At 36.5% G+C, this 16462-nt stretch overlaps 1 long non-coding RNA gene across 1 annotated transcript; it reads left to right on the top strand.

Annotated features, from left to right (window-relative positions):
* Positions 1 to 745: 745 nt before the first annotated feature.
* Positions 746 to 9528, top strand: LOC118499357. The gene is made up of 3 exons (XR_004901870.1): positions 746 to 851; positions 7446 to 7451; positions 9518 to 9528. It is a non-coding gene; the product is annotated as an uncharacterized LOC118499357 (long non-coding RNA).
* The last annotated feature ends 6934 nt before the right edge of the window (positions 9529 to 16462 follow it).

Below are 16462 nucleotides of genomic sequence, written 5' to 3' on the forward strand. Positions count from 1 at the left end.
ACATTGTACATGTAGTCCATGACCTTCTTGAGTTCAAAATGTTCTCCATTTCTAGCCTTGTAAATACTTTAAAATTCTTATCCTATGTCCATGTGATTTCAAGATAACAAGCACATTATCTCTTACATTTTTTAAAAATTTAAGTGTTTGTGATACCTGTTTCCCCAGGGGTGGTATAGAAAATCAGATTAATTGTAATATATGGCTTATAATATATTTCTGTTGAATATTTTATCTTAATTTCTCATTGTACACGCTTGAAGTTGAATACTTCCCTATTGTTTCTGGAGCATCTATGCTATGCATGCAGGCACTCAACAAAAATGTTCCCTGGTTAGGTCATCATGTCATTTGACAAATAAGTTATCTACCCATGGAATAAAAACACATACTTCTGTCTCTTTCAGTCAGAATAACAGTAGAAGAAAAATCACTTTGAGGGTTTAGATTACTCAGAATGACAAGACAGGTGCTCGATGTCAGTCTGATTGATCAACAGAACCAAATGTACATCACAGTGTGTGTTGTGTAACCCAGGCTACAGAAACAGAAAAGAATTAAATTTATAAGTATACAAAGAGGCAACTGGACTGTATATGCTGTGTCCTGTGTCACCTCCCTCATACTGACACTTGATGAAGATTTTAATTTATGTGAAACTTCCAAAGCAGAATCAAAGGTCCTCTTGGGGAAATGTCAAGCCTTTAGGATAGGCAGTATTATATGAATACTATCAAAGTTTTACCACGTGGTAGAGAACATATTGTATTTAAAATGTTAAATTATCTGAAAAATAAAATGTGCAAGCCTTTAGGATGGCATGAAAATAACAAAGGTTAATGCTTCTTGGGGTTGAGGCAGCAGGAGAAACTCCCAGCCTCACAGGAGAGTTCATTGGCGAGACCCACAATGTCCTACAATGTACACAAAACCACCCACCCAGGAATCAGCACCAGAAGGGCCCAATTTGCTTGTGTGTATTGGAGGAAGTGACTGAAAGCCAGCTGAGAGTCAAGCAAATTGCATTGTTCCCTCTCATACTGCTCCCCCACGTATAGTGCCACAACACAGCAACATGGGTTGCCCCACCCTGGCGAATATTTAGGGCTCTGTGCCTACTACCTAACAGGCAAACTGAGACAAAAAAAATATGGTCCAAATGAAAGAACAGATCAAAGCTCCAGAAAAAATACAACTAAGCAATGAAGAGATAGCCAACCTACCAGATGCAAAGTTCAAAACACTGGTAATCAGGATGTTCACAGAAATAGTTGAGTATGGTCACAAAATAAAGGAAGAAGTGAAGGCTACACAAAGTGAGAAATAAAATGTACAGGGAACCAATAGTGAAGGGAAGGAAATTAGAACTCAAATAAATGGTTTGGACCAGAAGGGAGAAATAAACATTCAACCAGAACAGAATGAAGAAACAAGAGTTCAGTAAAATGAGGAGAGGCTTAGGAACCTCTGAGACAACTTTAAACATTCCAACATCTGAATCATAGGGGTACCAGGAGAAAAGGAAGAGCAAGAAATTGAACCCTTATTTGAAAAAATAATGAAGGAGAACTTCCCTAATCTGGCAAAGGAAATAGACTTCCGGGAAGTCCAGGAAGCTCAGAGAGTCCCAAAGAAGTTGGACCCAAGGAAGCACACACCAAGGCACATCATAATTACATTACCCGAGATTAAAGATAAGGAGAGAATCTTAAAAACAGCAAGAGAAAAGCAGAAGAGAACAATTACCTACAAAGGAATTGCCATATGACTATAAGCCAGTTTCTCAAAAGAAACCTTGCAGACAAGATGAGGCTGGAAAGAAGTATTTGAAGTCATGAAAGGCAAGGACCTACATCCAAGATTATTCTATCCAGCAAAGCTATCATTTAGAATGGAAGGGCAGATAAAGTGCTTTCCAGGTAAGGTCAAGTTAAAGGAGTTCATCATCACCAAGCCCATATTATATGAACTGTTAAAGGGACTTATGTAAGAAAAAGAAGGCAATCAAAACTATGAACAGTAAAATGACAACAAACTCGCAATTAACAACAGAACCTAAGAAAACAAAAACAAACAAAAGCAAACTAAGCAAACAACTAGAACAGGAACAAAATCACAGAAATGGAGATCACCTGGAGGGTTATCAGTGGGGAGGTGGTGGGGGAAGTTTGGAGGGTAAAGGGTACAGGGAATAAGGGGCATAAATGGTAGGTTTAAAAATAGACAGGGGGAGGCTAAGAATAGTATGGGAAATGGAGAAGCTGAAGAACTTACATGTACAACCCATGGACATGAACTAAAATGGGGGAATGCTGGTGGGAGAGAGGGTACAGGGCAGAGGAGCATAAAGGTGAGAAAATGGGACCATTGTAATAGCATAATCAATAAAATAGATTTAAAAAATAAAGTAAAATTCCAATAAAAGAAAGAGGCATGTTAATGCTGAGTGAGTTAGTTTTAGCTTCTTTCAGTCAGACTTTCTGCACATTGAGAAGTGAGATGATACATCCTTAATGTGAGGCCTTTTCATTCAAAAATCTTTATTGCAAGCCTGCTACTTGAACCCAAACCAAAGTACTAAATCTCATTGCCTATTTTCTAAATGTTCAGGAAAAATATTACCAATTCACACTTTTCATAACAGGGGAGGATCATTTGCCTACCTTATAAGAAAGTGACTCGGTGCTTATTTTTAAAGCTGGATTTAAAAAAATGTATAGTACAAATAACAGTAAAGGACTGAGCCCCTTGTTATGTGCACCCATAGTTTTTCAGTTCTTAATCTAAACTGAAAATGTTATATTCCTTTTAGAAGAAACTACAAGCTACCATATGTCCAGACTGCACAGGGGGTTGGGGCAGCTCTTCTACAGCCTTTAAAGTGTATTACCAGAGTCTCAGCCGATGTCACCTTCCTCCTGAGTTATTAAAAAATGGTTCTGTTTTGGTTACATTTTCACTGGAGTATTGGCGGTAGAAGACACTACAATAGAGATCATCTCTATTTCTGTAATTATTTATTACCAGACCTCAACCACAGTCTTCTTTTCCCCCCTGCCCACCTCTGTTTGCCTGTATGTAGTCGTGCATTTTGTATTACTAGATTAGAAAGCTACAAATCTTTTTTGGATTTTTTACTATTGGATACTTACCATCAAAACTTTTACTAGGTGACTGAATAAATTTAGTCATATTAGGAAAAGAAAGAATAGAAAAGAAGTGATGAGCTCCCTTCCTTTTGCTTATCACGCTAGTCAAGGTAGGGAGAACACGCTCATCCCCTTAAATGTGGTGTAGCTTTTTTTCAGAGTCACTGATTATAGTTTAGTGCCGGGGATAAGCAGATGTCTTTCACAATGCCCCTTTTGAAAAATTAAGATTTTCACTCTGAACATTTTTTGTGAATTAAATCTGCCAAATCGATGAGGATTTTAAAAAGTCTCCTAAAATTAGTTATCCCATATGGCAGGGAAACGATTCACAAAATTCACGACTTGCCATAATGCTGTGATAGATGCTGCCATAGGCAATAATGACATAAATGTTTGCTGAAACTAAAAAGACCAAACATTACCATTATTTGTAGCTTAATATTTGTTCTTTGGGAAACACATCATCTGCTTTGGAAAAAAATGCACATTTCCAGTGACCATCTGTTTATTTTCCAATTGTACTATGTTAATTTGCTGACATACAAAGACTCAGGGAGGTGTCAGACATACTGACACCAGAAAGTAACAATTTCTTCATTCTTTTTCATTGGTTATATTTATCTTTTCAGTACAATTGTATTTTTGTACCTTTCAGACACCTCATGCCTCTGTCTCCTTGGTATCATTCTAATTATTCTCTTGCAATTATACTAAAATGGCTGATCTTGTTGTTCTGTTCTTATTCTTGACTGGTAAAACCGAAACCATGAGCCAATGTGATTACCTTTATCACTTTATACGACGCCATGCTACTAATACTGAGCCATGCTAATGAAAACTCACAGCAACACAAAAATTGATATTATTATGATATTATTATAAATTCTATAACCTCACCAGGCCCTGACAAATATTCTGCATTTCTTTTGGTCAGTCAGTTCCTCCTTAATTATCCAAACCAGATATTTCTTATCTTATCAATATCCTATCAAGTCACTCTTTTCCTTAATATCATTATATCACGTCTCTTCCAATTTCTTTAGAGGTAGCAGAGGGCCCTTCTTTACTTTCCCCCTTGAAATTAAATACACCACTTTCTTCCTTCCCTCAAATGATAACAGATGAGGCATCTGGGTCTTTTATAGAGACAGCCGTAGATGTGGGCGATCCCTTCACTTTCTACCCTCTGAGATACCTTGCTCTTTCAAAAAATCCCCTTAGTCTCAATTTTTTTATTCTCCCTGACCAACAGTTCCTCTCTCTTACTCTTAGGGATACGCTTACCTCTCACCTCAATGTCAAAACAAACTCACTTTACTTGACTCCAGATCTCTTTCCAAACGGCTTCGACTATCCTTACCTCCAGAGCCACAAAACAAGTCAGGACTTGCTGTATGCACTTCATAGCCCATTTACCCTTAAAGTGACTTTGGTTTCTAATATTCCACTGGCAAGGTTCTTGCAGGAATTCCAACAACCTCTGCACTGCTAGATTCAATGGGCACTTCTGAGGTCTTAGATCAGGGTGTCACACTCATTTTCACCAAGAATCACGTCAGCCTCGAGGTTGCCTTCAAAGGGCCGAATGTAATTTTAGGACTGTATAAATGTTAACTACTCCTTAACAGTTAAGCAAGAGCTCGGCACTGCCCCAGATAGAAACAAGATGCTGGGCTAGATAAAACAAGGTAGAGGGCTGGATTTGGCCCACGGGCCTTGTGTTTGCCACCTGTGTCTTAGATGATTGTGTTGGTTTATTTTATGTGTTAATTGCAATTTCCTATGGTAGTCTCATAGGTGGCAACCCTGTGATAGCGCGGATTCTGGCTTTTTACCTAGTGTGCCCACGGTTATATTACATAGTGCTGGAAAGTATTCATTAATGAGTAAATAAATCATGCAGGGTAAATACAGCTTTAGAGTAAATGTACAGAGTACATGTTGTTACATTATAAATAATGTGCAGTACTTAAAATATTTATTAATAAAGAAATAAATTATATAGGGTAATCAATATATTGATATACTGCAATGCTAAACTTAAACCCTATATTGCATGAAAGATTTATATTTTCTACTGACTCTAAAATATACAATATGTTTAAACACAAACACAAACAAGTAACTGAAAACGAATAAAATAAAATTCCAAATAGATGACATTAGGAAACAGGGACTAAGAAATTAACATACAATGAATATGCTACCTAAAGACTTTGTTCTGAAATTCTTTTTCATAATAATTTTTACAGAGGTATAATTTACCTACAGCAAAATGCAGAGTTCTATGAGCTTTGAAAAATTAATGTATCCATGTAAGTAACACTACAATTAAGATATAGAACATTTTCATCACCTCCGAAAGTTCCTTCATGCCCCATTAAAACCAATCCACCTGTAGCAGAGGCAATTACTGTTCTGATTTTTATCACGCGGATTAGTTTTGCCCGATCTTTAACTTTATAAAATTGGCCTCACACATCACATGTAAGTTTTGCATCTGACTTGTTTCACTCGGCGTGTTTTTTCTTTCGAGATTCATCTGTTATAGCAGGCATCAGCACTTTCTACTTGCTCCATCATAAGAATGTGCCACTCGCCTCACTATGAACATTTCCGTCATTGCTCCTAGCTTTTGGTGGTTATACATAGAGCTGCTGCTAACTTTCTTGTAGAAGTATTTTTGCGAATATATGTGTACACTTCTCTTGGATAAGTACCCAAGGTGCTACATCTGCACCAATATTTGATATTACAAATTTTCAAATTTTAGTTACTACAGTAGACATAAAATGATTTCTCATTCTAATTTTTATTTACATTTCCTTGATGATTAATGCCACTTAGCACCTCTTCTCATGAATACTCTGGTTTTTGTTTTCCTCCTCCTTAGGGTTCATGAAGCACCGCGAACTGGTGAGGTTTTTTTCTTTTGTCAGAATTGGGAAATTTCAAATATTATATGTACATATGTATTTTCTGCCCCTTACCCTCTCTCTTCTTTTTCTAGGAACCTATTTATGTGCGTTTTAGATCTCTTGATCTTGTCCCACAGATTATGATACTATTATTTTTCTATCTTTATTCCCTCTGTGCTTCACTTTAAATAATTGCTATTGATTTGTTTTTAGATTTACTTAGTATTTCTTTTGCAATGTCTAATACTGCTACTAAGCCAATCTGAAGATTTCACATATTATATTTTTCAATTTTAGAATTGAAATTTCTCTTCAGATTCTCCATGTCCATCATATTTATATTCTCCTTTACATTATTATGCATATTCATGCATAGTTATTTTACAGTTTTATCTTGCTAAATTTAAAGTCTAGGTCATCTGTGTGACTGTGTCTATATATTTTGAAGATTTTATTTATTTTTATAAAGGAGAAGGGAGGGAGAAAGAGAGGGAGAGAAACATCAGTGTGTGGTGGCCCCTGATGTGCTCTCTACCAGGGACCTGGACTGCAACCCAGGCATGTGCCCTGACTGGGAACTGACCTGGGGACCCTTTGTTTCATAGGACGGCACTCAATCCACTGAGCCACACCAGCCAGGGCTGCTTTTTTTTTCCTTGAATACAAACCAATTTTTTTTCTTCTTTACATGCCTAGTAGTTTCTTATTGAATAGTGGGTATTGTACTTCCCCAAAGACTGTGGGTCTTTGTTCCCACAAGTGGTAAATTACTGGTGAATCATGTAGACTCTTGCCAAGTTTCAGTATCAGGATTTAGGTTGTGTTTGGGTGGACCTATTTCAGTTTTTGTCTAGCCTTAGGTTGAATCCCTTACTCTGGATATGTGGTTCTCACTCTTAAACTGTGACCTTGATGAGCTTTCAAGTAAATAAAGATCAAGATTTTTACCTTGCTCCACAAACTTAGTGAAATTTAGACTTCAAACTCTTCCTCTCAGCACCAAAGCATCAATTTCTGCTCAGTTCTAAAGCTTGTCAGGCACTTTTCAGTTTCAGGAAGAAGAATTTGTATTCAAATTTTGGGCCTATGCCATTGTGTTTTTTTCTTTCTAGATCTCCCATTCAAGTTACAGGTGGTTTGACTGCTCCAGAGTCTGATTAGCGGCTCCTAATCCCAGCAAAACTTCCCCACTCAACTTAAGCCCTATCCCTGGTATACCAAAGGTAAAGAACAACCATGGACAAAAAATTGAAAGAAAAAGGAACGATGCCTTATCAAAGAGGGAATGAATCTATAAAAAAGATAGAAATGATCTAAAGACATACTGGTTGGTGATCAGAGCTCTGCCTCTCTCTCCACGTGGGATCCTTAGCAGCAACATGTTACATGAGGCTTGGTGCATCTCAGATTTTTAATCGACTCTAATTTCATTCTGTCAACACCTTTTTAGCCTACCATTTTGGGGAACTGAACTCATATGATTCCATCAGATGAAAAAGGAGCCAAGTGTTCTGTTACCAGGAGAAAGTGCAAAATATTCTTTTTTAAAAAGAAAAAAAAACTTCCTAGAGCTAGGCTTTCCTTCTCTGTATACAGTATAAATATTGCTTTTCAATAATGTATGTGAAACAAAGATCTGCCTCTTCCAGAGAAGCAGAAAACTCACTCCTGTTTCTAGTGCTGAGTCTAGGATCACTGGGTAACATGAATTTTTCTTGGTCAAGTCAATCAAGTTCAGTCAATTTACTGCTGTCTTCTTGTTGGCCACTTCCCCTCACTCAATTTTCTGTTTCCAGGGAATGTCTCCTCACTCCTATTGCCACAGAAAAGATTCTCTCTCTCTTTCTCTGTTTTTTTTTTTTTTTTTTTTTTTTTTCCCTGAGGGGGTGGGTGCACAACTTCAGCGTCTCATTTCTCTCTGACGTGGTTCCAAGGACCTGGAGTTGCACTCCCTTTTGTTTGTTCACTCGTTTATTTTCATTCTGTTTTTAATCAACCCAGACCTTTCCTTGGTAGGAGTTTATCTGGAATTTTTTCTTCAAACTTGGATATGGGGCCATTTGAATTTTCTTGACTTTAAGACCTAGTAAATAAACTAAAGAAGTGGATCAGTTGTGGCCTTTAAACCTTGACCCTGCCTTAAGGTTTTCTGCCTTAGCAGCACTTCTGAGACACTTGCTTATTAACCCTCGGCCCTCAGTGAAGTCGTCTGTATTTGGGGTTCACCTTGGAAAGGATAGGGTGTGGTTGTGAGACCCAGCTGATCTGATTCTGATCCCCTACTGCAGTCCAGGGATATACATATTATCTTTGTTAGTTCAGGAAGAAAAGCGTTTAGCAAAGCCTAAGACGTCTGGCTTTGCTCTGTCCCTGGCTTTAGCTAGGTTGTAAATTTCATCCCCATTGTTATCTCCAATTCCCCATCCTTTCATGTGCTAATGTTAATTTGAGGACAGATAATTTGGGCAGTTCATCTGAAGACTTTTCCAGCTACACGAGGGGCATAATTATCTGACTCGCAACTGCTTGGATTGCTGACTCCCAGCAGATAGCACTTCTCAACAAAACTGTATTTTTTCCTTTTCCTCTTTTACATAGGCAGCTTACATAAAAGGTTGGCTTTTTCTAGTAGGATTTTATTAAAGAAGGCAATAAGCAGCAAATATACCAATATCCTGACTTCCCTCCTACCAAGACCCGAAAGCCTTAGCGTGTGTAGACAAATGGGGCGTGGTTAAAGATACAACAAGCAACAATTCGTCCAGTAGCTTTGCTGTTTGTAAGTGAACATCCTCAGACCTAAAGTTGGAGAAATCCTCCTTGTTTGGTATTGTCTATTTTTTTTACATGATTTAAGGTCTGTTAAATGCATAGACTTCATTTTTATTTTTCAGGACTTTTTTCTGTTGTAATGGTCGAATGCAAATTCAAAATAGCTGAAGCAAAAGGAAAAATGTGTTGGCTTCTTGTATAGCTGTTGTTTGTGATGCCTAATTTACACTGTCCATAGAAGGGAACAGACTATGCCATAGAAAATTAGCATGTATAAATGAGCCAAAGGGGTCGAAGGACAGAGATTATTTATCACAGCTAGACAGGGATTAAGTAGTGTAGCAAAATGATCAATAATTTAAAGTATTTGCTTCTCCCCACTTTTCCTACTGGAAAGTGTCCTCACTGGACTATATTTACAAAAGAAAGTTAAAAGCAATAAAGCAAACTGTTTAATGAGAAAGAGCAATTATCTATTTACCTGGGGAGAAGGTGGGTTGAGGATAGAAGGCAGAGTATTGAGAACATCAGTGGAGAAAAACAAAGATGCTGTATCCACGTTGAGGGCCAAATGCCCGAAGTCAGTGTGGCCAGAGAAGTTCTGACTAAACCTGCTGATGGAAATTAACTATGAGTCCTCCTCTGTGTGTCCTATAACAAAGGAGACTCGGCCAGTCTCAGAGAGATCCTCAGCGGCACCACTTTTTGTACAATATAAAAGGCTGCAGAGTTTTCAGGATTTCATTGAACCCAGCACTTCCATTTACAGATGATCAAATAGACTGAAAGAAAGAACTCCATAGTTCTCTTTTTTTAAAATGATAGCAATCTCTTTTGTTAGATTAAAAACAAACAAGCAAAAACAAAACAAAACAAAACAAAACCCCAGACTTGATTTATGGGACAAGGTAAGGTGAAATAGTCCTACACAGTAAAAGGTACTCATAGGTCCTTGTAATTTTGTAATATTAACTGTATTTTTATCCTCTAAGTCACCCTAGAATAAAAGGAAACATACTTCTCATTTCTAATTTCGCTTTAAGAGCAGTGTAATTTAAGAAAAGAAAAATGTAATGTAGAAGGGGGAGGGGTCAGAGGAGTTCACAGGTGCTTAAAAAAAGCCCCCAAATAATTTTGGTTAACTGCCCTAACTTTGATTAACTGTCCCCTGGCCATGTACCTGTTTTACAAGGGATGACAAGGGGTTGGTCTGGAGCAAGATAAGGATCTGGGTTAACAGATCTTCCCACAGGCATACATTTAGGTGGTCATGCCTTCCCATGAAAGAACATGTACCACCTTGGCCTGCCAAATTGATACATAACTCCTGCACCCCCACCCCGCAAACTGTGTGAGTCCTCAGGACAAAGGACCTGACGCCTTGCTGCCTGTGCCTTGCCTTGTCTTTTGCCTCTTGCCTTTACCTATGCCTACACCTTTGCCACCCACCTCCACCTGCCATTCTCTTCCCTGAGAAGGTACTAGTAATAAACTCTGCTTGCACACTAACCAACTTGAACCAACTTGCTGATCTTTAATTCTTCACTATGTCAGCCAGAAGAACCAAGTTTCCCACAACAGAAGCAGCAATAAACCTGATTTTAAAAATAACTATTTAATAATTATTATTTAAAAAGTAATCTGATAAACAAAGCTAAGTTAACCTAATAAGTCTAAAGTGTATACTGATGATAGGGAGGGAGAAAGTGATTGCACTTATAGTGGGTATCGTTTAAATGTATTTATTGCCCATGTAATTTATAATATGCAAATCTGAAATTCATACAGATTCTATGAAAATTTTAACCACTCATTTTTCAGTTCTGCAATAAAGCATGTAATAAAGTCAGAGTGTGAAGAAATGACTTCACAGCATTTATGAGACATAAGGAATCTATTGGTATTAAGAACTGAGAAGAAAGAATCCTTTAAAGCTTTAACTTTAGCTGAAAAGTGGCTTCATATAAAAGATTCATGGATAATTCAATATGTTTTATTGCCTTATACTTGGTTTAATTTAACTTAAATTATCTGGTATGTAAAAAAATAAATTCTACCTTCAGAGTATCTTCCTTAGCATCTAGAAGTTAATTTAGCATCAATAGTCTCTTTATCTACAATTTCTCCTGTGTAATTTTTGTTGTTACAATTGCAGTTTTGGCTAACAAATGTGGTTAGCATCCACATTTTCAGTGTATGGTGCTTATGTCATAATACATACAAAATAATCATTTATAGTAATTATCAACAGTATTGAAAAATTTCATTACTTTCCAGCCAGTAATCATTGTTTTGGTAGTCTTTCTAATAACCTGCAGTTTTATAAAATCAGCTCCATAAATGATATTGGGGACATCATTAAAATAAAACAAAATTAACATACTAACTCTAGCTAGGAGAATTGTATATGAAGGGACCCAACCCTTGAATATATGTCATATTGGAAATGGTTTGCATTAATTCAAAGCTTAATATTCCACATTATCAAGAAACATAATTATCATTGAGTAAAATTTTGGTAGAAAGTGATTGTTAAATGTGGGTACTGTGGGATTAAACTGGGTTAATTCAAATCCTGGATGATTTTTATTAAGTCTGTGACCTTGAACATGGTACTTCACCCCCTGAAAGGCACAAAATTTTCATATGCAAATGGAGAAAATAAAACCTACTAATTCATGTAAGGCATTTAGTAGACTGTCCTCATATATTCTTTCTACATGTTTGATGTTATCAAAAGGGAAAACAGCTGCACTGTAGTAAGAAAATGTATTAAATAAGCAAATTTTAAAAATATTTTACATTTTATAAAGGTATCATCATATGTTATAATTCTACATGTGTGGAAACATTTTGTGTATTTTGTCAGTAAAATAGAATGTACTAGATTCTTGAATTTAAGAACACAGATCTTACATATTAAGACATCTGGAGATACATGCTATATAAGGACAGGGAGGCTCTAAAGATCTCATCATTTTGACATCACAAAATTGCAATAGACAAGGAGGTTGCTGAAACCTGACCAAGTATAGTGTGTTGCCATAGAGCTCCTGCCCCGTAGGACCTCGCTGGTATGGGACTTCTTCCCCATGTAGTGTAATTTTCATGTGAAGCAACTGCAAATAATGAAAGTCAGGGACTTTGTAGATAATCTGGAAAAGGCAGATTAAATGCAGTGTTTTACATATTACTGAAACATTTTATTGAGCCATCTTCTACTTCTATCAAATCCCTCCTAAACTCCCTTAACAAAACATGTTCCTGTATAGATCTCCCAAGACTTCATGTTTCCTCATCCTAATATGGCAAATTAAACCATTAACTGAAAGAAAAATAATTATGAAGATAGGGCAGCAAGATATATAAAGTTGAATGTCTGTTCATCTTCACTATTTTTCACTTCTCTTATTTCATGAACACAAACCATACCATGGCTTACTTTTCAGGGGGTTTTATAGCAGTGTTTAAAGGCATAATAGGGGCCTGTCATGAGAAGCTAGCTTATTTGATTATGTATGGTTCTCTGGTGGCACTTCCAGCATCCAGTGCTATAATCATTGTTTTGTTCCAATTATTCTAATCCATGACACTTCACAGGAAGTCAAACTCCTCCTAAAATTTGCTGCACCACAACAGTTTCAGCCCCCTTTTCTCTGCCTTCTCTGCTGTTTTTGAGATTGAATGGATTTGAGTTCATAAAAATTTAGGTATCAGGTCTGGATATGCTACTTGCTATTAGGTTGAATCATATGAATTTGATATTTTTGTAGGTGAAAGTGGAGGGAATTGGAAATTCCATATACTTCAACCTAAACAGGCAAGTGTTCTAATCCTCCTCCCTCAACTTTGAGTAAAGACTAAATAGACTTGTTGCAAGATTTAAATGGGATAATGTATTTAAAGCACTTAGAACCTCACTTGGTAAAAAACAGTCAATTTATGATAGCTGTTTAATTATTATTATTATGATCCCTGCTTATATGGAGAAATATTTGGATTGAGAGGATATTGTTAGAGGGAAACACATCTACTCTTTTCACAGATTAGTCTTTCAAGATGGAGATAGATGCTTAATTGGTAAAGGTTCCAAGTCTCCAATCATAATATAGATTGTGGTTTAGACACCAGGAAGTTTATATTTGGGGAGCACTCTATTTATAGAATAAAGGTTGGAGGTACCATGAATTGAAACCCGATTTTCTTTCTTTCAACCCTGCTCCAGCTGGATTCTGACATTAGGCTATCTTTCCTCTTAATTTTTTACTTCTGAGTTTTCATATTTTATGTGATTCATGGATATTTTAATTAAAAAATGAAAGAGACTGCACTGGAGGCTGGTAGTTGTAGGTTGCTTAAAACACAAGATGTTATAGTAATATATCTAAAATAAATGTAAGAACACAATTTAAAATGTTGGGTTTTTTATTACCACAAACATGTAAGTTAAATCAATTCAATTCAATTACTTTATAATCTTGCAAGCACACACATATAAATAAACATCTCTCGTATTGATGGTTTCCCTGAGCGTTCACTTGCTGTCACTTCGCTTGCACAGTTGCTATTAAATTACATTTCAATTTATATCACACACCTGTAGGTTAATGCTTGATATTCTCATTTACGATGTATTCATGTGAAATGTTCCCTTTTCTGACAACTGTTTTAATTTCTTATTTTACCCATTTTCAATTGCAAAAAAGAGAGGCACTTTACAAACAAAGGTAGTAAAAGGTCTACTTTGTTTTAGGATTCTCCAATAAAATGTGTATTATAATGGTGTACAAGAAATACAGAACATTACTACAGTGCTGCTGCTTAATATTTACAGGTGGAATTGAGATGTATTGGTGAAGGAGAACCCATAGCTAAAACAAATGTCTCTGGTGGGACCCCCTGGACTGCAGCAAGCTGTGTATTATGTAAGGGCTGGTTCTGCTGTTAGTTAGAGGTCTCAGCTGGGACAACTGTGCAGATATGGCTGTGGTTCACGGGGTCTCTCACCCTTCAGTAGGTTAGTTTGGGCATATTTACAGAGTGGATGCAACAAAGTACACGGAAGTGTGCAACAGTTCCTGAGGCTTGGGCTTTGAATTGGCACACCATCACTTCTGCTTCTTTTAGTTGGCCAAAGCAAACCATGAGGCCACCTCAGATTTAATAGGAAAATAGACTCCTTGATGGGAATAGCTAAGAAACCTCACTGTAAAAAGAGGTGTTAATAACAATGTCTATATTTTGTAATCTAGAAGCTGGTGATGAGGAACAAGTTTCTGTTAAAGACAGACAGCAGCAGGTTAATCGGAAATCTTCATAACATCAGTGATCTCCATAACCTAGCATTTAGTATCATTAGGGCCTGGATGTGGTAATAGTGGTAGCAGCAGCCATGACCTGAGAAAATTAGAGTAATGCAGAATTCAAGAGTACTTGTTCCACTCCTAAAAGAGATGTAAGCTCCTTGATGCCAGTCTTGGTAATTTTTTTAATTTGACATCAAAAGCAAAAGCAATAAAGCAAAAATTAAACAAGTAGGACTAAACCACAACCAAAAGCTTCCACACAGCAATCATCAACAAAATGAAACTAATTGCAAATCGTATATTGGTTAAGGGTTAATATTAAACATGTATAAGGAACTCAATAGCAAAAACAATCAAACAAACAATTCAAATAAGAATGGGCAGAATAACTGAATAGACATTTTTACGAAGAAGTCATGCAAATGGAAAACAGGTACATAGAAAGGTTCACAATAACACGGATCATCAGGACAATGCCAGTTAGAATGGGTTTCATCAAGAAAACAAGAGATCAGTTTTGGCAAGGATGCGAAGAAAAGGCAGCCCTCGCACAGTACTGGTGGAAATGTAAACTAGTGTAGCCACTATGGAAAGCAGTATGGAGCTTCCTCAAAAAATTGAAACTTGAACTACCATTAATCCCACTTCTGGGTATATCACCAAAGGAAATGAAAAGATATTGAAGAGATCTCTGTGTCCTCTGTTCATTGCAACATTATTCACAATAGCCGAGATGTGGAAATAACCTGTGTCCATTAATGGGTAGATGGATGATGTGCTATATATGTCATGGGATTGATAATGAAAGACATGACATTAAAATAATCTAAATAATTGCTATTCTGTTGGTTTATAAGCATATTGATCTCCCTAGGACATCTCAAGGTATAAATATATGTCTATATCTATACCTATATCATCTATATTATCTATATCTATATCTTCAGAGAACAGAAAAATCCTGCCCTTTGTGACAGCATGAATAAACCGTGAGGTCATTAGCTAGGTGAAACAAGCCAGATACATAAAAAAAAGTACTGCATTGCATCACTTACATGTAAGGGGCTAGAGACTGGGAGAATTAGGGGTGGATTGGTAAAAAACACTTTTTCAGCTATAAGGACATCTTAATATAGAAAACATTTTTGTAGAACTACTATGCCTTGAGTTTTATATACACTAAGCAAATCCTGAAATACAGTATTTAATACATGTTAATTGGTATGACAGTTGAAAATTGAAAAATACAAATGAAATTTCCCTGTTAATTTCAAATCAAAGGGGTGTTAATAATAAATCAGTGATTCCAAATTAATGTTCTGGAAATTAAAACAGAATCTATTCAGTAGAAAGCAGCATGCAGCTACCTTATGTTTTTAAGAAATGTGAATCATCTTAGCTATTTAATTCATCCTTTGTGTACCATACCATGGTGATAAGAGGCTAGGGGGTACTTCTCTCAGGAGACACACATAGAATTCTAATAGTATTAGAAAAATTCTGGGCATCATTTGTGAAGTATAAAATGGAGTTATTTCAGATGAACACTATCAGATTTGATGAAAAGTTTGGGCAATAGCCCCTATGAGATAAAGCAAATGAAACTGAGCTTCTGTGACCTACAGGAAAAAAAAAGGATGATTTTGGATTTACTAGGATACTTGAGTATATGAAATGGCCCTTAACAATAGATGAGAAGCGGGTCTCCTTTTCCTAGACACAAGAGTAAAAGGGCTCTAATTAGATTATAAATCAGAGAGACAGTCTATCCTATAATAGTTATAAGACCCTAGAAAGAATTATTTTAAGGATAATAGTAGAATCTGCTTCTCTGAATGGGGAGAGTCTATTTTAATGGTAGTTGGAATAGCTCAGGCTGAGTGATGATTCAGCTGACCTCCCCATGAACACTTTCACCCTGCGACTTGGTACACAGGCTTCAGTGCCATATTTCAAAGGCAAATTTAAAATGGATCGCTATACTTCTGAAGGGAAATGGGATCTATACAGCTGATTCCAAACCAGTCTCTCCCAATAATAACTGAATTGTTTTAAGATGACAGAAAAATAAACAAAAAAGAAAAAAGTTTCACCACGGCCAAATCACTAAAAGATGGAATGTTATCATCTTGCAAGAATTTAAATGCTAACATCTTGCAATAGCTTTGGAAACCAAAGAGCACAAAGGAGTATAGACTGTCAGTGATTTGGTGTATTCACACTCTCATAGAATCATTCCAAAGAATGGCTGTTAATCAAAAAAGAAAATTGCATTTACCATGAAGCCATCTTATAAATATGCCTTCACATAATG

This window comes from Phyllostomus discolor, chromosome 3 (assembly GCF_004126475.2).
Source record: "Phyllostomus discolor isolate MPI-MPIP mPhyDis1 chromosome 3, mPhyDis1.pri.v3, whole genome shotgun sequence".
NCBI lineage: Eukaryota > Metazoa > Chordata > Mammalia > Chiroptera > Phyllostomidae > Phyllostomus > Phyllostomus discolor.